The sequence below is a fragment of the Oncorhynchus tshawytscha genome, unplaced genomic scaffold (genome assembly GCF_018296145.1).
Source record: "Oncorhynchus tshawytscha isolate Ot180627B unplaced genomic scaffold, Otsh_v2.0 Un_contig_7265_pilon_pilon, whole genome shotgun sequence".
NCBI lineage: Eukaryota > Metazoa > Chordata > Actinopteri > Salmoniformes > Salmonidae > Oncorhynchus > Oncorhynchus tshawytscha.
The window spans coordinates 139402-156446 of NW_024609713.1; the positions used below are offsets into that span (position 1 = coordinate 139402).

The window sequence follows — 17045 nt, forward strand, 5'->3', positions numbered from 1 at the left end:
AGAGAGATAATGAACTGATCCGATTCTCTAATGCCTAATGTTATTCTGTAAATATGTTTGCTATTGTGAACATAATCTATTATTCACTTATTTGGTCATATGAAAAATAATATATAATTTTTGTTACTTTTTTTCAATGTTTATTTATGGATGAAATTTGAAATCATATCGCCAAGTCCTCTGTTAATGAGATCTGCAAGAATGTAGAAATGTATGTGGGTTTAAACTATCCAGAATGGCAGAAACACACCATATTTATTTTAACAATAGTCTCCTATAACATTCTATTTTACATGTCTTTCCTTGAGGAATTCCCTGGGTTCTGTTGTAAGACTCCAAGTCACAGGCATTTCAGAAGGGAGGCAATCCAACGGTCTGAATTCAAATAGAGGGAATTGTAATGAATATCAATCAGACTATGAATAAGTTCACAGTACACCAAGATATTAAGGTTAAAGAACGGGGAAAAAAAAAAAGGTGACGATAATTTGCAAACTGATACATTTTCTGCAGTCTAGATAAACAGGACCAGGAAAGGCCTGTTACAGATTCAATTGAGAAGACGAACATTTCTTCCAGGAGCACCCTTGTCAAATAATCCTGTTTTCCAATACGTGACTGCATTCTAGGAGCATCATTGCAGCAACCATACTCATTCCTGGTTCAGTGGGTTATATTTCTGTCTGGATGGGGCTTCCAGGGACATCCTGGGGCCTAGGATGTACTTTACCCAGGTCTGGGTAATGGTACGTACAACCCTGGCAACAATAACACAGAATTAGCAGTTAATATATCTTTAACATTTGATATTAAGTGCTATGTTGAGGTTCATCAATGTAAGGATAAGTAGCATTTAACTACCATACATATTGCCCATTCACCATTATACTAAACATCTCTACATGGGCAAATCCCAATATGTTGGCTGATGAAATTACCTCGTAAAATAATCTTATTAGCAATAATATAATGACTAAAGCTTTTCCCCTGCATGCCATCATGATTATACAGTATTTACCCTCTGGCTAATTGCAAATGAAGTGCTCTGACAACATTACAGTGAACTTTGCATTGTACTCAATGATGACTTACAAATAAAATGGTCGACCTTGTGCTTGGGGAAAACACACATTTGCAGCCTGGAGAGTAAAACTTAAGGCAAGAGCTTAGTTTATTATTGTTGTGGTACGTTGTCATAAAAGTCTGGGAAAATGGCAGACTTTAGAGTCACTTGACAGATTTAGCTTGCTTTTAAGAGATATTCATATTTTTTTATTCAATCACAAGAGGGAAGAAATTGTGCAGCAACTGTACATGGGAAATATTGTATTATCAGTAGTTTCATTTGATTTGACCATTGATAGCGTAGTAATATACTAGTTGGTGTCATATCATGGTGACTTTATACCTCATTCATTCAAGCTCAATGAGTCCATCCTATGTCTGTTAAAAGCCAGAACCAAAACCAAGTCCTGCAGATTGAAAATGTCATATTTACTAAATCCCCCAGCATTACTGTCAATCCGGTAATTGATTTGAGATTGGTCTCCATTTGATTTGTTATTGTCCTTGACACTGGGTATATGGTAGTGGGCATTAATTGTGATGCTTACTGGCTCCCAATTCTGTGCATCTGTCTGTTATGATAATATGTCAACACATCTTTCAACTGTTGTTACACATTGAGATTGAAGTGATTCATTATAATATTGTTGCTATTCACTCTGGGCCTTTCAGTGATTCATTATAATATTGTTGCTATTCACTCTGGGCCCTTCAGTGATTCATTATAATATTTGTGCTATTCACTCTGGGCCCTTCAGTGATTCATTATAATATTGTTGCTATTCACTCTGGGCCCTTCAGTGATTCATTATAATATTGTTGCTATTCACTCTGGGCCCTTCAGTGATTCATTATAATATTGTTGCTATTCACTCTGGGCCCTTCAGTGATTCATTATAATATTGTTGCTATTCACTCTGGGCCCTTCAGTGATTCATTATATAATATTGATTCATTATAATATTTGCTATTCACTCTGGGCCCTCATTATAATAGTGATTCATTAGTAATATTGTTGCTATTCACTCTGGGCCCTTCAGTGATTCATTATAATATTGTTGCTATTCACTCTGGGCCCTTCAGTGATTCATTATAATATTGTTGCTATTCACTCTGGGCCCTTCAGTGATTCATTATAATATTGTTGCTATTCACTCTGGGCCCTTATGCTATTCACTCTGGGCCTTCAGTGATTCATTATAATAGCTATTCATTCTTCAGTGATTCATTATAATATTTGTGCTATTCACTCTGGGCCCTTCAGTGATTCATTATAATATTGTTGCTATTCACTCTGGGCCCTTCAGTGATTCATTATAATATTGCTATTCACTCTGGGCCCTTTGCTGATTCATTATAATATTGTTGCTATTCACTCTGGGCCCTTCAGTGATTCATTATAATATTGTTGCTATTCACTCTGGGCCCTTCAGTGATTCATTATAATATTGTTGCTATTCACTCTGGGCCCTTCAGTGATTCATTATAATATTGTTGCTATTCACTCTGGGCCCTTCAGTGATTCATTATAATATTGTTGCTATTCACTCTGGGCCCTTCAGTGATTCATTATAATATTGTTGCTATGGGCCCTTCAGTGATTCATTATAATATTGTTGCTATTCACTCTGGGCCCTTCAGTGATTCATTATAATATTGTTGCTATTCACTCTGGGCCCTTCAGTGATTCATTATAATATTGTTGATTTTTACTCTGGGCCCTTCGTTAACCTGGTACTTTGTCTGAAATGGCTCCATAATGGCTCCATAATGAAGGGTTACCTAACAAATCCCTTTGCCACGTGTAGAGGACATTTGATCCATCTACTTGTATTACTCTATTGGAAACACATCTAACATGTTGTATGAGCTGCTGGACTGCAACAGAGCTATTGTACAAGGCATACACTATGATGGAACATGTTTTATGATTTGGAAGGATGATGATAGTGGGAGGCATGTGGATAAATGTTTGTTTTACTCTGTTATATATTCTCATGAAGACACATGAAGGTCAATATCTCTCTTTCTAATGAAGATCCCCAATGCTATGAGAATTAGAAAGATGGCCTGTGTTAGAAGCAAAAGGGCAACTCGTTAATCTAGGACCTTACCGGGAGGGAAAACTGTGTTCAAAATGGCACCCTATTCCCTACATTGTATGAAATGGCACCCTATTCCCTATGGGCCCTGGTCAAAAGTAATGCCCTATAGAGGGAATAGGGTGCTATTTGGGATGGAGATAACTATATTGGAAAAATAAAATGTCTTTCACAATGCCTCAAAATAGAATCCTATTTCCTAGCCTCTGGCAGGGCAGGGGAAGGAGGGGCAGGTATGCTGCATATCATGTTTTTACAGTATTTATAGGTCATTTAAGAGGGAGACTTTTATCTCTTGTAATATTGTAGTGAATACTATTTTATTGAAACATATGACATGACTCTTTCTGTGTGGTAGCTCAAAAATATTGTGTTGTGTTCAACTGTTTAGTGTAGCATCCATGGATTCGAACATCGATTGCATTTTCTGTTTAGTTTGCATGTTGTTGTCGGAATTTACTAGGTGACGAATGGAGGAAGACTGTCCTGGACGGAACTGGAGGGGGACTGGATGGGGACTGGAGGGGTGGTGGAGGGGGACTGGATGGGGACTGGAGGGGGGTGGAGGGGGACTGGGTGGGGTGGTGGACTGGATGGGGACTGGATGGGGACTGGATGGGGACTGGAGGGGTGGTGGAGGGGGACTGGATGGGGACTGGAGGGGAGGTGGAGGGGGACTGGATGGGGACTGGAGGGGTGGTGGAGGGGGACTGGATGGGGACTGGGGACTGGATGGGGACTGGTGGAGGTGGGGGAACTGGATGGGGACTGGAGGGGAGGTGGACTGGGGGACTGGATGGGGACTGGAGGGGAGGTGGAGGGGGACTGGATGGGGACTGGAGGGGAGGGGGACTGGTGGAGGGGACTGGGGGACTGATGGGGATGGGGACTGGAGGGGTGGTGGAGGGGGGGACTGGATGGGGGGAGGTGGAGGGGAACTGGATGGGGACTGGAGGGGAGGTGGGGGGGACTGGATGGGGACTGGAGGGGAGGTGGAGGGGGACTGGATGGGGACTGAAGAGGTGGAGGGGGATGGGGACTGGGGGGGACTGGGGACTGGGGGAGGTGGAGGGGGGGGAACTGGATGGGGACTGGGGGGGGGGACTGGATGGGGACTGGAGGGGAGGTGGAGGGGGACTGGATGGGGACTGGAGGGTAGGTGGAGGGGGACTGGATGGGGACTGGAGGGGGACTAGAGTGGATTGCACAGCACACAAAAGTAGTGCACTATGTAGGGAATATGGTGCCATTTGGGATGCACCCCCAGAGACTAATAAACATGAAGGCCTAACCCGAAACCCCCTTCACACACTGGCCCATGCCCACTTCTGCTGGATCTGGGGGTCATGGATCGGCCTCCAGCCATCGGACGACCCACAAACAGGATGTCATTACAACCACTTCTGGTTGTCAGCCGGTTGGATTGACTTCATATTAACCAGTTTCGCCAGGTGCTACTAATCATACTTAACCCTTGAGTGAACACGGATGATTCAGTTGATACATTTTCTTGGAACGGTACATTGTTGGATTTCTCATTAAATATGAAAATTATTTAGCTTTGAAGTGACACACATAATGTCATGGCATTTTACTTCCGGAGAACGTTGTAGTACACTATTGTTAATTGCAAACCACAGAAATTGTGAACTTGGTCTTGCCCTTTTATAAGGACACAGACAGACTATTCATTATCTATAATTTTATGATGTAATAATCATCCATTATTTAAAAACCATGAAGGTTAGATTCAAATGTATAATTTTCTTGCCAAAGCGTGAAACCATGACTGTGTCTGAAATGGCACCTAATTCCCTTTAAAGTGCATTTACCAGAGCCCTATTGGCCCTGGTCAAAACAAGTAAGTGCACTATAGGGAAAGGGGTGTATCAGGGCGGTGGTGCTTCTATTAAGTGAAATACGGTAATCATGTGATTTGGAGCTGTGAGTTATTGGTACCATTTGAATGAATTGTTTGTGTGCTCCGATAGTTGCAGGTATGACTGGAGAATGCACCTCCGCCTGTTTCCTACAAAATGGTGGTGCATTTTCTGTTCTGATGGGAGAATGGAAAGACGGGGAGAATCTCAAATGGTTTTACTCAATGCCTCGTGTCCTTCCTCTCATCTCCTCCTTTTGAAAAAGGTCACAGGTAATCAATGATAGGAGTCTAGGAGTGTGCTTGAATGAAATGAGACTTTCCTTCTCAACTAGCTCGTCATCGGTCACATGACATTTACAGAGAAGGAAACCCGTAATACATGTGTAAAGTGGTCAGAATAAATGCAGCTAGTTGTGCTAGACATTTCATAGATAAAAGGATAAGTAGTGTATCATTTCTAAATGTGTGCCTGCTTTTTTCCTCTGATTAAACAACAGCTGATTCAAAGGGGGTGTGGCAAATTTCCAAACTCTTCTGTGGAGGATATGAGTACAGTGCACTTCGATATCCACAGATGGGGGTAATGGAGGATGGGAGCAAACTCCCATGTTCGCCTACTAACGAATTGACTCTTCTTGACCACTTGGCCACTTATCGGTTTCCAGGTCACGGAGGAGGACAGACTTTTCCCCAATTGAGAATCTACCCTTGATTCCTTGCATCCTCACTCCTTGCCTCCTCCTTAACGCCCATTGGATGAAAAGGTCAGGGATCCCTTCCCTATGACCTTCTCATCCAATGGGTTTTGAGAAGGAGGTGAGGAGACAGGACGTGAATAAACCAAGAATTGAAATCGAGATTCTCCAAGAGACAGATGCTGTTTATTCAAATCAGCTTGTGTGGCTGTGTGGAGCGGACTAGGAGACAGCTGGTTTGGTGGCTGTGTGGAGCGGACTAGGAGACAGCTGGTTTGGTGGCTGTGTGGAGCGGACTAGGAGACAGCTGGTTTGGTGGCTGAGTGGACTAGGAGACGGCTGGTTTGGTGGCTGTGGGGACTAGGAGACAGCTTGTTTGGCGGCTGTTTGGAGCGGACTAGGAGACAGCTGGTTTGGTGGCTGTGTGGACTAGGAGACAGCTGGTTTGGTGGCTGTGTGTGGAGCGGACTAAGAGACAGCTGGTTTGGTGGCTGTGTGGAGTGGACTAGGAGACAGCTGGTTTGGTGGCTGTGGAGTGGACTAGGAGACGGCTGGTTTGGTGGCTTGTGGACTAGGAGACGGCTGGTTTGGTGGCTGTGTGGACTAGGAGACAGCTGGTTTGGTGGCTGTGTGGAGTGGACTAGGAGACAGCTTGTTTGGTGGCTGTGTGGACTAGGAGACAGCTGGTTTGGTGGCTGTGTGGACTAGGAGACGGCTGGTTTGGTGGCTGTGTGGAGCGGACTAGGAGACAGCTGGTTTGGTGGCTGTGTGGAGCGAACTAGGAGACGGCTGGTTTGGTGGCTGTGTGGAGTGGACTAGGATACGGCTGGTTTGGTGGCTGTGTGGAGTGGACTAGGACACGGCTGGTTTGGTGGCTGTGGGGACTAGGAGACAGCTGGTTTGGTGGCTGTGGGGACTAGGAGACAGCTGGTTTGGTGGCTGTGGGGACTAGGAGACAGCTGGTTTGGTGGCTGTGGGGACTAGGAGACGGCTTGTTTGGTGGCTGTGTGGAGCGGACTAGGAGACGGCTGGTTTGGTGGCTGTGTGGACTAGGAGACGGCTGGTTTGGTGGCTGTGTGGAGCGGACTAGGAGACAGCTGGTTTGGTGGCTGTGTGGACTAGGAGACAGCTGGTTTGGTGGCTGGGGGGACTAGGAGACAGCTGGTTTGGTGGCTGAGTGGACTAGGAGACAGCTGGTTTGGTGGCTGAGTGGACTAGGAGACAGCTGGTTTGGTGGCTGAGTGGACTAGGAGACAGCTGGTTTGGTGGCTGAGTGGACTAGGAGACAGCTGGTTTGGTGGCTGAGTGGACTAGGAGACAGCCAGTAAAGGTAATCCTTGTGTTTTTATTGTGGCTTGATTATTTATTACATTCATACACTAACTACCTTTTTAGCGTCTATTCATGAAGGTATCTTTTGTTAAGAGCCCCGATGCTTGTCCTGAACATCACTTGCCGAACGGTTTTGGAATCATAAGAAACATATCTTTCATATCAGAGAGAAATAATCATCATAAAAAATGTTGAATTACTGCACATCTTTATAGAGTTAGGGTTAGTGTTCCCACACGGCCATATCTCCATGTTACAGCACTTGTATACGGAAGACAAACTGAAGATAGAGGCGACCACCTGTGCTAATTAGCTATCTAGTGTGCGCGAACACCTGTGTGTAAGCGTAACTAGGGAGGAAGTGTAGTTTGTTGGCTGGAGACACAGCCGTATGGATCTGTGCAAACCTGCTACAGTAAGTGTACCTTGTTTATTTGATAGCTTATTTCTCGCTCATATGACATTTAAATTCCATATGTTTCGAAAGCAATGATTTGTTGATATTTCTCAGTGTTAAAACAGAGTGTTGGGATTGTACTTCACATGGTTCCACCAGTAAGTGATGCTTATAGCCCAGAACCCTTGAGATGAGGCAGAATGCCTTATTTAATGCTGTGGGCTCTTGATAGCAAATTTATTACGTGAAGAACCATGCAGAGAATAGTGCCATTTTTTTGGGACAAACACACGTGAGTTTCCATGTTTCAGGTTTTATTACAGAATAAATATGTATTGATCATAGACATAGTGTATTTATTTCATACATGATTCTTTATTTAAACCTAGATTAGCTGACATTTCAGCACGGTCCTTCAAGGTTACCATGGCAAAGAAATAGAGTAGTCCCCATACTGCACCACAGAACTGTGTGTCACAAATGGCACCATGTTCCCTATGTAGTGCACTACTTTACCATAGTGCATTACTTTCGACCAGAGCCCTGCATGTGTACGGCAAGGGTGGCAACCCTATTCCTGGAGGGCCGCTAGTTGTTCCAACTAGGCACCAACCCTGACCATCTGAGATAATTGATCAGTTCAGTGATGGCCAAAATTCAACACACTTGGTCTTCCAGGTTGGTGTGCAATAACAAAGTTGAAAACGTGTTTCCTTTCACAGATATTACAGTTTTAAAGATGATCTGGGCCTGGGTTGATCTCAGGCATGACCTTCTCATCCACTGTGTTCAAAGACCACTGGAAGGTAAAGGCATGATTGTTTCTGACAGACCAACCGATCTGACCTTTATAGGTCTTGACCCTGGCTGGATTGGGTTGTGTTGTTTTGTTTGGGCTATGTCTGATCTGATGAATGACAATGTTGATAGATTCACTATTCATTTAATTGAATAGATATTGCTATATTACATTTGCTAAAGTTTTGGTCTTATCATAAATGCTTGGACATTTGAGATCATTTTTTGCATGAATCTCCTTGCCGATATTGCTGAAAATATATTATATTGTTTGCAAAACTGTAATGCGCTCAATATCTACTCCTGTGTCTTATTCGAATCAGTATAATTTCCTATAGCCAACTTTGCTTTTAGGCTCTCTCATATCCATGACTTTGTTATTCCGATATTCTCCTCATGGGCTCAGAGAAACACCTGCTGCTCGAGCCCTGATAGCTCTCTAAGCGTCAGGTTTCCGTAGCAACAGGTCCTTCACCGAGGCTTCCGGTGTTGTCGCACATGTCCAAAGAAAACATTGTAGCTATCCTTTTTAAATTGGAAACATATGACTCCATGTACTCTTGCAACTAACCATCTTTCGAAGTGTGCTTCTGCAACATGTTCAACTGAGGGTGAGCATACACGTATGTGATAATTCTGTATTGAACGACGCGCGAAACTGAATTGGTGAGCAGGGAGCTCGAACATAGAGGCGCCAGCAGCAGATGGCCCTGTGTGTCGTCAGATTATATCCTAGTTAAACCCAGGGCCTTGAGCATTTCTAGAGCGGGGGCAGACGTGGTGGCTGTTGCTGAAATATTCTACGGTTACTTTGTGTACATTATAATTGCGAATAAATGAATGCATGTAGCCAGGCATTATCATGGCCGTGCCGTAATTGCCTCCACTCGCCATAGGCTATAGTTGGTGATTGGAGAATAGCAATTATGTCCTCCTTGTGCGAACGGAGACGACGTCGTAGTTTAATAAAAATGTATTGGCTACCAAATTCATCTTACGAGTGGTAAAATATAATGTGTTATTAACTGTAGAAAACAAACGCATTCTTGACATTGTCTAAGTCTACAGAATGGGAGCGCCTGTGACTCATTATATTCTCCACAGTCTATTCTAGATTCTAGAGACGATGGTACTATACACCGTTGGCACTTGACATTTATCACCAGAGAACACACCAGTATCCGCCAATAATTCGATCATCAGACCTATGTATGAACTGTGTGAATGACACATGCCATGGACAAGGTTAGTTTTTGAGTCCTACGTTTTCATAGGGGGATGTCATAAGCAAATCATGTCAAGTAGAGGTACAGGTTCCTGGATGTGGAACTTGCACTTCTTATTGATAGCCTACACACGTAGCATACAGTATGGTCTCATACACTGTAATTAAAGCAGTCAATTAGAGGTATAAAAGATAGAATGAAAGCCTGTAATAAGTCAATGCTTTTGGGTGGTTTAAGAAATAATCATCAGGATTTATGGGTGTTCCAGATAATTGGATTGATCCGGGAGATCAATAGTGAAATGATATAAATGCATCCCAAATTCTATCCCCTGTGTAGTGCACCATTAACCAGAGCCCTATGGGATACCCAATGCGTCCTAGTCAAAAGTAGTGCACTATAGAGGGAATAGGTAGCCATTTGGGACAGAAGCTATATACATGTCTATTTAACAGCTTCTTCATCATCATATTCCTCAGTGCTCTGCATTGACCTGCAACCTTTCTGCTTGAAATGGAGGGAGGGAGGAGAGGGAAAGAATGTAATGGAGGGAGGGAGGAGAGGGAAAGAACGTAATGGAGGGAGGGAGGGAATGGAGGGAGGGAGGAGAGGGAAAGAACGTAATGGAGGGAGGGAGGAGAGGGAAAGAACGTAATGGAGGGAGGGAGGGAGGAGAGGGAAAGAACGTAATGGAGGGAGGGGGAGGGAGGGAGGAGAGGGAAAGAAGAATGTAATGGAGGGAGGGAGGGAGGAGAGGGGAGGGAGGGAGGGAGGAGAGGGAAAGAACGTAATGGAGGGAGGGAGGGAGGAGAGGGAAAGAACGTAATGGAGGGAGGGAGGAGAGGGAAAGAACGTAATGGAGGGAAAGAACGTAATGGAGGGAGGGAGGAGAGGGAAAGAACGTAGGGATGGAGGGGGATGGAGGGAGGGAGGAGAGGGAAAGAACGTAATGGAGGGAGGGAAAGGGAGGGAGGGAGGGAGGGAAAGAACGTAAATGGAGGGAGGGAGGAGAGGGAAAGAATGGAGGGAGGGAGGGAGGAGAGGGAAAGAACGTAATGGAGGGAGGGAGGGAGGAGAGGGGAACGTAATGGAGGGAGGGAGGAGAGGGAAAGGAAAGGGAGGGAGGGAGGAGAGGGAAAGAACGTAATGGAGGGAGGGAGGGAGGAGAGGGAAAGAACGTAATGGAGGGGGGGAGGAGAGGGAAAGAACGTAATGGAGGGAGGGAGGGAGGAGAGGGAAAGAACGTAATGGAGGGAGGGAGGGAGGAGAGGGAAAGAACGGGAGGGAGGGAGGAGAGGGAAAGAACGTAATGGAGGGAGGGAGGGAGGAGAGGGAAAGAACGTAATGGAGGGAGGGAGGGAGGAGAGGGAAAGAACGTAATGGAGGGAGGGAGGGAGGAGAGGGAAAGAACGTAATGGGGGAGGGAGGGAGTAATGGAGGGAGGGAGGGAGGAGGGAGGGAAAGAACGTAATGGAGGGAGGGAGGGAGGAGAGGGAAAGAACGTAATGGAGGGAGGGAGGGGGAGGGGGAGGAGGGAAAGAACGTAATGGAGGGAGGGAGGGAGGAGAGGGAAAGAACGTAATGGAGGGGGAGGGGAAAGAACGTAATGGAGGGAGGGAGGGAGGAGAGGAAAAGAACGTAATGGAGGGAGGAAGGGAGGAGAGGGAAAGAACGTAATGGAGGGAGGAAGGGAGGAGAGGGAAAGAACGTAATGGAGGGAGGGAGGGAGGAGAGGGAAAGAACGTAATGGAGGCCTTTGAGTGTACAGTGTGTGTGCCTGTGTGAATCCATAGGCCTGTAACACACTTGCAAATCATTGTCATTTATTTTGCTGATCCTTAGTGAGACTCTTCCTTGCTTTTCATACGTGACGAATGCAACTGTCAGCAAACCGACAAGTCAATAAGTGTTTTGATGTCAGTGTTCAGAGAGACAATTCCTCCTCAACAAGTGATTTATGTGATCGGGAGCTTGCCAGTGTGAAATGCAAGATTGTATTACTGTTACTGGCTGACCTTATATCAAACAAAACAAAACAGCTGGTTGATTTGTCAGACAGTTATTTGGTTTGGTTTCTTTGGCTGACTGACTGGCTGACTGGATGGAGTGTGACCTCTGGCTGGCTGACTGGATGGAGTGTGACCTCTGGCTGACTGACTGACTGGCTGACTGGATGGAGTGTGACCTCTGGCTGGCTGACTGACTGGCTGACTGGATGGAGTGTGACCTCTGGCTGACTGACTGACTGACTGGCTGACTGGATGGAGTGTGACCTCTGGCTGACTGGCTGACTGGCTGAATGGATGGAGTGTGACCTCTGGCTGACTGGATGGAGTGTGACCTCTGGCTGGCTGACTGGATGGAGTGTGACCTCTGGCTGACTGACTGACTGGCTGAATGGATGGAGTGTGACCTCTGGCTGGCTGAATGGATGGAGTGTGACCTCTGGCTGGCTGACTGGATGGAGTGTGACCTCTGGCTGGCTGACTGGATGGAGTGTGACCTCTGGCTGACTGACTGGATGGAGTGTGACCTCTGGCTGACTGACTGGCTGGCTGACTGGATGGAGTGTGACCTCTGGCTGGCTGACTGGACTGGACTGGAGTGTGACCTGGCTGGCTGACTGGCTGTGACCTCTGACTGGATGGAGTGTGACCTCTGGCTGACTGACTGGATGGAGTGTGACCTCTGGCTGACTGACTGGCTGGCTGACTGGATGGAGTGTGACCTCTGGCTGGCTGACTGGACGGAGTGTGACCTCTGGCTGACTGGCTGGCTGACTGGATGGAGTGTGACCTCTGGCTGACTGACTGGATGGAGTGTGACCTCTGGCTGACTGACTGGATGGAGTGTGACCGCTGGCTGACTGGATGGAGTGTGACCTCTGGCTGGCTGACTGACTGGCTGACTGGATGGAGTGTGACCTCTGACTGACTGACTGGCTGACTGGATGGAGTGTGACCTCTGGCTGACTGACTGACTGGCTGACTGGATGGAGTGTGACCTCTGGCTGGCTGGCTGACTGGCTGACTGGATGGAGTGTGACCTCTGGCTGGCTGACTGACTGGCTGACTGGATGGAGTGTGACCTCTGGCTGGCTGACTGACTGGCTGACTGGATGGAGTGTGACCTCTGGCTGACTGACTGGCTGACTGGATGGAGTGTGACCTCCGGCTGACTGACTGGATGGAGTGTGACCTCTGACTGGCTGACTGGATGGAGTGTGACCTCTGGCTGGCTGACTGGATGGAGTGTGACCTCTGGCTGACTGGCTGAATGGATGGAGTGTGACCTCTGGCTGGCTGACTGGATGGAGTGTGACCTCTGGCTGACTGGCTGACTGACTGACTGGCTGAATGGATGGAGTGTGACCTCTGGCTGGCTGACTGGATGGAGTGTGACCTCTGGCTGGCTGACTGGATGGAGTGTGACCTCTGGCTGGCTGACTGGCTGGCTGACTGGATGGAGTGTGACCTCTGGGTGGCTGACTGGCTGACTGGATGGAGTGTGACCTCTGGCTGGCTGACTGACTGGCTGACTGGCTGGCTGACTGGATGGAGTGTGACCTCTGGCTGACTGACTGGATGGAGTGTGACCTCTGGCTGACTGACTGGATGGAGTGTGACCTCTGGGTGGCTGACTGGCTGGCTGACTGGATGGAGTGTGACCTCTGGCTGGCTGACTGACTGGCTGACTGGATGGAGTGAGACCTCTGACTGACTGTAATCGGACTAAACCAGGCATCACGTCTCATTCCTGGAAAAAGGTTTGTTGGGACTCCTTTGCCCAGAGGGGGCAGCTCATCAGACCTGAGACATCTTGTCCCCAGGGCTGCAGCATTCCTCATCCTTTTTTCTAAAAAATATTGTAATTGCTTCCTGGCTACACAAATACAGAATCAATTGTGATTGATCTACATTCCATTATTGATAAGCTTCAGGTTTACAACTATCCCTGATTTTCACTGTTCCTACACAGCTCTTGACTACTAATCAGATGTGTGGGATCGTTGGTGATAATTAGTAGGCCTACATTATTTCATGGTTTCATTTTCTCTTAGGCTGGCGTGTGACCTCTGACTGACTGTAGTCGGACTAAACCAGGCATCACGTCTCATTCCTGGAAAAAGGTTTGTTGTGACTCCTTTGCCCAGAGGGGGCAGCTCATCAGCCCTGAGGGAGATCTTGTCCCCAGGCAAGAAAGCTACAGACTTCTTTCTTTCTTTGAATCCAGTTTTTCCTCTATTTAGCATGGGAAACAAAGCATCTTTGGAAAATAATTTCCAGGATGGTAAAACATTATTAGTGTTAACTTAAATGACTAAAACCAGATGGAGCAATATATTTTTAAATAAGATAATCTTTGACAACTAATCAAAATAAAAACTAGGCAGGGAGAATCTAAAATTCAAAAAATGTCATGGCATGGGGCTCCTATTGATTTGTTATGTTTGAGTCAGTCAGATAGCATAAGAACAAGGCACAAACCATGACAAAATGTATAGATCTGCAGGAAATTTTCTTTCAAACTTAAACATGTTCTCTCTGCCTCATGGCAAAATGTGTAGATTTGCAGGAAATTAGCTAACTTTTCCAATGTTGGGGAAACACTGGAATTGCTTATTTTTCCTGAATTGATTTACTATTGACATGGCATTTATTCACAATATAGCTTAGCCTGTATTTTGTCAACCAATTAAATGTTTGGGATTCATTTTTTGACCTATTTGATTGGTTTATTTTTTCTGTGGTACACCAGTAGAGGGATTCCAGGTGAAAAAAACCCAAACAGTCACAGTATTGATCTACAGTATTAGCTTGCAACATGTTTTACATTCTCCCCCCATGTTTTAACTAATGTTAAACCTCAATATTTTGTGGTGTACATTTTCTCTCACTTCCATTAGATCACAGCTTACATCATGTCTCGTCCTCAGCATCTGGAAGATATTCTCATGTCTAAACCCTTTGGAAGAACTGATACAGGCAATTCTATTTCCATGTGATAAATTAGCACAAGCAAGTGTCTCTTGCGAGCGAGGAATGGAGAAAGAGAAATGGAGAGCAAGGAAAGAAAATAAAGGAGAGGAGAGAGATTTACCAATACTGTGTTATTGATCTGTTGGCCTCAGCACATGTGTGATTGTCATCCTATTATCCAAGCTGACACCGAGCACGACAGGAGTGTCTCTGTGAGACCATTAGATGCCCCTCTTCACCCCCCCCTCCCTCCCTCAGCCTCTCCTCGTTACTCCTCTCTCCCATGAGTCAGCCAATGTCATCGTGATTAGAGCTGGGTGATATGGACACTAAATACACATTGTGAGAAATGTAACTATTTTGCTGGATAACAGTGAATACCACATGAAGAAAAGAAATGTAATGGATAAGTGCAACCACTTTACATTAGTGACGGGGCTCTAGACACGTTGTTTTCCAGTGCCAACTGAGATGGAGATTTTAAAAATGAAGCTATCAAATCCAGGGAATATATGATTGATATGTTGATGTACAAAATGTAAAAATAGGATCCAGGGGCCTCATGTACACTTAATGAGTATGTGGACAGCTGCTCATCGAACATCTCATTCCAAAATGATGGACATTAATATGGAGTTGGTCCCCCCTTTGCTGCTCTAACAGCCTCTACTCTTCTGGGAAGGCTTTCCACTAGATGTTGGAACATTGCTGCAGGGACTTGCTTCCATTCAGCCACAAGCATTAGTGAGGTCGGGCACTGATGTTGTGCGATTAGGCCTGGCTCGCATTCGGCGTTCCAATTAATCCCAAAGGTGTTTGATGGAGTTGAGGTCAGCCGTGCAGACCAGGCAAGTTCTTAGACACTGATCTTGACAAACCATTTCTGTATGGACCTGGCTTTGTGCTTGGGGGCGTTGTCATGCTGAAACAGGAAAGAGCCTTCCCCAAACTATTGCCACAAATTTAGAAGAATGTCATTGTAGTATGCTGTAGTGTTAAGATTTCCCTTCACAGGATCTCAGAGGCCTAGCCCAAACCATGAAAAACAGCCCCGGACCTTTTTTCCCTCCTCCACCAAACTTTACAGTGACGATATGCATCCGCCAAACCCAGATTCGTCCGTCGGCGTCGGCCTGCCAGATGGTGAAGCGTGATTCATTTGAGAACTTGTTCTCAACTTGCCTACCTGGTTAAATAAAGGTGAAATAAATCAAATCACTCCAGATAACAAGTTTCCACTGCACCAGAATCCAATGGCGGCGAGCTGTACACCACTCCAGCCGACACTTGACATTGCGCATGGTGATCTTCGGGTTTTATGCGTCTGCTCAGCCATGTAAACCCATTTCATGAAACTCCCGACGAACAGTTATTGTGCTGACGTTGCTCCCAGAGACAGTTTGGAACTCGGTAGTGAGTGTTGCAACAATGGTTTTTACATGCTACGTGCTACAACGGGTTGAGCTCTAGTAGGGCAGAAATTTGATGAACTGACTTGTTTGAAAGGTGGCAACCTATAATGGTGTCACATTGAACGTCACTGAGCTCTTCAGTAAGGCCATTCTACTGCCAATGTTTGTCTATGGAGATTGCATGGCGGTGTATTTCCATTGTGAATTCATGCAACATATCTTGACAGGCTATATATAATTTGACCATATCAGTGCATTTGTTACGATAATAATCCATATAAAGTACAGTAATTTGTTAAGTTAAAGGTACGTGTGAAAGTGTAACCATTGTTTCACTGAGATAATGGGAAATCGAATGAGATGGCAGATCTTGCTCTGTTGGAAAATTTGGCAAACGCTGCATTTTGCAGAGTGTGCATTTTTAGAGACGGGTGGGACTTTTTTTTGCAGGAGGTACAGATTGGTTTTGGGAAATTATATCTGATGAATCAATCTTAAGAATCTTTGCGAGGATTTAAGACCTTCTTTAGAAAGGCGAACCCATGCCGTTTCGGTGAACATCAAAGTGCAATCCACCCTTTGGTTTTTGGCAACGGGCACTTTTCAGCTGCAGCTTGCTGATCGACATCTCACATCCCCCGATGTGCCAATGTTTTATGTTCTGGATGCAAAATGAACTGACAACATTTCCATACACCATCAGGGAAAACCTAGTCAGTTGTATAACTGAATGCATTCAACTGTGATGTGTCTTCCCTCTGCATTTAACCCAACCCCTCTGAATTAGAGAGGTGGGGGGGGGGGCTGGCTTATGTCTTCCCTCTGCATTTAACCCAACCCTTCTGAATTAGAGAGGTGCGGGCTTAATTGACATTCACAGCCGTTTGTGATACAGCCTGGAATTGAACCAGGGTCTGTAGTGACAGCTCTAGCACTGAGATGCAATGCCTTTAGACCGCTGTGCCACTCGGGAGCCCTTTACATGTTGCGTTTATATTTTTGCTCTGTATATATTGTCCATTGCTAAGGCAATGTGAATTGTCCTAATGGTCCTCTGTAGCTATGTTTTCATTTTTATTGGTCAAACCACAACTGAGGGAGCCAAATAAAACCTTTTGGTTGTACTCAATCTCTGGCATGAGCACCTATATTTTGGT

At 45.6% G+C, this 17045-nt stretch overlaps 1 protein-coding gene across 1 annotated transcript in view; it reads left to right on the plus strand.

Moving 5' to 3' along the window:
- Positions 1–8684: 8684 nt before the first annotated feature.
- The window catches only part of eys (eyes shut homolog), a gene marked incomplete at its 3' end in the record, with an annotated part of 180883 nt that continues 172522 nt past the window's right edge, over positions 8685–17045 (plus strand). The window contains exon 1 of the mRNA XM_042317175.1: positions 8685–8882. The remainder of the gene's footprint in view (positions 8883–17045) is intronic.